This window comes from Erythranthe guttata, chromosome 8 (assembly GCF_056151865.1).
Source record: "Erythranthe guttata isolate IM_541 chromosome 8, IM_541, whole genome shotgun sequence".
NCBI classification, from domain to species: Eukaryota; Viridiplantae; Streptophyta; class Magnoliopsida; order Lamiales; family Phrymaceae; genus Erythranthe; species Erythranthe guttata.
Genome location: NC_142540.1, coordinates 18,220,706 through 18,226,000, shown reverse-complemented (window position 1 = coordinate 18,226,000; position 5,295 = coordinate 18,220,706).

The window sequence follows — 5,295 nt, the reverse complement described above, 5'->3', positions numbered from 1 at the left end:
ATGAGAGCTCTAGAGAACAGCCTATAATTCTCATAGGAAGCGGCCCCACTTCCACACTCACAAGGTGAATTCTATCAAGGATGTTTACGTAACTCCAACACCCCACCCATTCGGGCTATAGAACTCATTAAGAGATCAAAGTCTCAACCTCACAATTCGTTACGAGCTTTATTAGTGCACGCGCATCATAGGGATGGATAATAAAGGTGTGCACTTTTATCACTATCAAGTTGCTTTCAGATTCGTTTTTCTTCGCCTAGTTCGTAGGATCTCTAGCCCCTAGGCGGTAGTATCCTCATCAACAACTTTACAAAATATATTAGGCTTTAATCCAATGTCCCTCGATGCATTTCAGATAATTTCTGAAATAATGTGAAATATAATTTCACAAATTTAATAGTGCTTATCCGACATTTAGTCTAAAAAACTCAATGGTTTATTAACCATTCTCAAATAATTTTACATGTAATATCTCATAGATTTTCACGTGAATATTCACATAAATTCACAGTACTGTATTTTCTTTTAATGGTTCCGGATTTCATTAAAAGATTCTCGCAATATGCCAACTGCAATTTTCAATCACATCTATCAATGCACAAATCATTGATTTTTCGCAATCTCATTAATCAAAGAACCAAGCATTTGATTTATCACACATTAGAATTTTATATATCACATTCGCTATCAACCGGCCTCTTCACAGGCTAATGTCAAAACAATCAATCAAAATTGATATGAATTTTGACTTATAAATTTTCGATATAGCTCATTCACACAAGAAAACATGTAATCAAGTAGGAATATAATTCCTCTTATTTAAATTTTCAATAACCAACAATATTGAAAACTTTCAAAAATGTTTTACTTCACATATCACAAATCACAAATTTACAATCATAAAATGAGCAATTAAATACAGATCACATCAAAATCAATTATAACATGCTCAATTAGATAGGTACTAGAACCCCCACTAATTCTCAATATTAAAAGCTTGTATATCTCTTCCTAATGATCATGAATTAAAATCAAGATAGAATATATCAACTACGATCATGCTCATTTTCATAATTAAAGAAAACTACAACACCCCCACTATTTCTTCATTTTATATATTTCATGAATAATTAATCGAAGTTATTCGCTATATCATAAGCATTAAAGAATCAAAATTCATTATGAAAATAGTGTCACTCAAGAACCATAAATGATTCTACCATGATAATGAAATTTCGGTATGCATTCAATTACTCAATCTTCTTTCAAATAATATATTTTAAAAAATTTGGATTTATAACTTACTGAATATGCAAATGGGAATTGCTAATCGGCACTACCCAACGTTAACTAAATAATAAATGTCATATAAATGCTCCAAATTCTTAATACCATGAAAACGTTTTATTCTAACGCTTTAGCTTTTAATTCTCTACTAAATGAATTTGAATGATCAAATATATATATATTCTACTAGTCATGTAAGTCATCTCGAGTACAAGACACCCGCATAAAATAATAAAAAATAATCCACTTAGGTATACCACCCAACATGTTCAGCAATATAATATTTGCTATTAATTTTTATTTTTAAATGTTCCATTCATCGTAGAAGTCTACGCCTAAATCATAACAGTCAATACAAATTTTCAGCAAATAGTATAATTTGAAATCATTTAAGTCATATAAACGACCGTATATTATATTGAAATTCAAATCAATATATCTGACATATTAGATAAGTTACGCATACGTTCATGAATATAAACAATATAATGCAATGCAATAAAATTGTTCAAGACAACAATTAAATGAACATGCATTTTGATTCTTCTTTTTAACATACTCTTAGAAATGTTATTTTATATGCAATTATTCTTCAACAACTATCACAAATTTATTATTGTATTGCAAGACATCATATTTAATTTGGAATCGAAGAACGTACCAGATTTAATGAATATCAATTAGAAATTCTTTCGATACCTCAAAAACGCGCACAATTTGGCAGCTGCAGCAGTGCTCGGTATTTGGCTCATATCTCTCTCGTTCGACGTCCGATTTCAGTGATTCAAGATGTTTTGAACAGCCAACAAAAATGCCTACAACTTTCGTGTTTTACACATTCTCAGAATATGGTTATATCAGGTCCGAAATTTAACTCAAAGTCTGCCCTCGTGAATTGTACGAAAATTCACCTATACAAAAAATAAGATCGTTAATTTTTTTTTTCGTCAAATCAAAATACAATAAAATATAATTTATCATCTCCCTTTTTATCATCAAGAGCCTGTTTTGGATCATCGTCAAAACTCATCTTCATGGGATCAAAAATTCGTCTTAAATTGTTGGAACCACGGCTGCAATTTGACGATTGATCACGAAACTTTGTGGATGAGGCTTGGACTCCATTTGTTCTCTAATTTTATAGGTAGCAAGTTGCTGCAATAATATACTCAATATAATGGAGATAGGCAAGGTGAGGCGCGGACTAGGTCGCTTTCTTAAGACGAATTTCACGACCCCTTCTCTAATGAGGTGCAAAAAGGTTCCGATCGTGTCGCCTATGGGATACAACAGCCCAGCCTATCTCTCCGCTGTAACTTCACCGAAATTGCACGTTCGAGTGAAGTAGAAGCTTACACCCGACACACAATAAGAGCTCAAAGTAGTATAGATGAAAGGTGTTTCTTTTTCTCTTCACACTCACCCTTGTAAAACCACAAAGTCCCCTTTTTATAGTATAAAATATGACCACCATAAAACCTCTATTTAATATAGAATTAAAGGAAAATATTGAGGTTTTATGAGACAAAATAATGCATTTGGAAGTTTCAAAATTTTGCTCTAAATGACCTCATAAATTGGTCAAATAAAATATTTAATAAAATATTATTTTTATTAAAAAAACCCAACACATTATTATATTCAACAAGCATGATAATAGTCTTGTAAGAGACGATCTAGCAGTTGGATCAACTGAAGCTTAGTTAATTGACTCAGGTTCGAATTCTCATGTCAACGGTCGATAAGTCAAACTTATTACACAAGTTTAACCTAATGTTTGCAAGCTATTATACGAAAGTGTACATTTGCCCAATACACCTATATGATTGATTGCATGTTCGTTTATTAAAGAAAAAAACCCACAAATAATTTGTTCAACCACCAAATCGGACTTCTAGATATTACTAGTAAAAATCACTAATTGCAATATATTACTAATGTCTTTATTTTGTTCTTATTGAATGTACTAAGCTACCTAATAACATGACATGTTTATAATTTATTAAATTAGTGGTGGTGTCATTGAAGATAATAAAAATATATTAAAAAACAAAGATTTCAAATTAGTAAAAAAATAATAAAAATATATTAAAGAAAAGATCAAAGATATTCAAGCATATTCCTAGTTTCTTGTGAATCCACAGCTCGATTCTCTTGCTTAGTAAAATCATTTCATGCAAAAATGATAAATTAAAGGGGTCGATTTACAAATAGACAAAAGATCCCTTCCCGTCACAAGGAGCCATAATATTTTAGATGGGGCTATAAAGAATAAAATCAAATGTGAAGTTGTAAAAGATTTGATGAATATTTGCAATTTGATCCTTAAAATAAATAAATAAATAGAATATTTATTCGTTTTGAAGATTGTGATCTTAATGGACTTATTATACCATTTAAATTAATGAGATTTGTCAATTAATTTAATATATTGTAATTTGGACCATTTGGGTTGGCCCAATACAATATATCATTAATTAATATTTAAAACTAGATATTCTATAATCTAAATATTTATATTTATATTTTTGTTTTTTATTTGTAGTGGAATTAAAGAGACTGAGAATCACGCACTGTGGATAGCGCGTGAAGAAATAAAAGGCGGAAAGTGAGTAGACGAAAGCGTTAAAGGGCAATATTGATTACGGAAGCTGTACTGAAAGAAACGGACCAAGGAGAATATATCTAAAATAGTAAAATACAAAAAGCCAAAAATAAATAAATAGTTAATTAAATAAATAAATAAAAAAGAAAAAGATGATGACTCAACCGCCAATCACGCCTCCAACGTTTATTTCACTTTTGTCACACTATTGTTTCATTTTCCTACTCAAATAAAATCTAATCCAAATCTAGCAATTAATTTGAGAGAGTGTCTATATCGAAATCGAGTGGAGCGGATCGAAATTAGTGATTTCGATTCTTTTTTTCAAAGTGAAGAAAACTAATTTCAATTTCGTAGGAATCAAAAGTCCGAATTTCGTAAATTATTAGAACGAAAAAAGTTTGTAAATCAGAATTTTCGGATCGAATTCAGGAAAAATTGTTAATTTATTTGTTAATCACATACAATACAAAACTCATCGTCGTTGCAAGTGTAATTGTCATAAAACAATTGATTTTTTTTTAAATGTATAATCGAATTTGAAATTGGATTTTATTTTAAAAGTTATCGTATAGTTTGCAAACCGTAGGAGAGACTTAAACTGCACCAAGCTAATTATATGTGACAAACTCGACTTAACGACTTTTGGGAAAGGGATTCGAACCTGGATTAATTGACACGGTCTCGATTATTCCAACGGTTAGATCATTCCGTACAGGACTGAATTGATGGTGGTCCTAGGTTAGTTAGGAAGTTAGCCTTATGAATTTAAGACAAGCTCTTGATGCTACTATTGTAATTTGTGGCTTACAAAATGGCCATGCAATACCGTAGGATAAACGAATTTATTTAACTAGATTGAGAAATTTATTACAAAGTTATTAGTGACAAACAAAATCATGAAATGTGCATTTTCGATATATTTCGCATGGTTGTTGCCTTCTTTCGAGGGGATTCTTTATGTGCCCCCGATATTTTGTAGAACCTACAACCGCCGAAATACTCTATATATCACTGACCTATATACATAATAATAACATACACACGCATGTGTATATGTGCTTAGTTAGCAGTTATTTATGTACATCCACTGTTTAAATCTACATAGTGTATTTTAGGTCGATTATAAGTTATTTGCTGACAGTTCTTTTTAGTTCGATTAATTAACATAACGAACCAAGAACTAAATAAATTCATTCTTAAATATCGACGAACAATTGTATATATATTATTAATACATAACCGCCAAAATGCCTAATTTTAATACTCCATATGTTTCTAAATATTAATCACTTTTCACCATTCTAAAAGTATTGAAAAAACTCAATAAATGTGGCTCGATTTTACCGAACCCTAACACCCCCTTCTCTTGGGCTATTTAACAGTACATGTGCTTCGTTTTC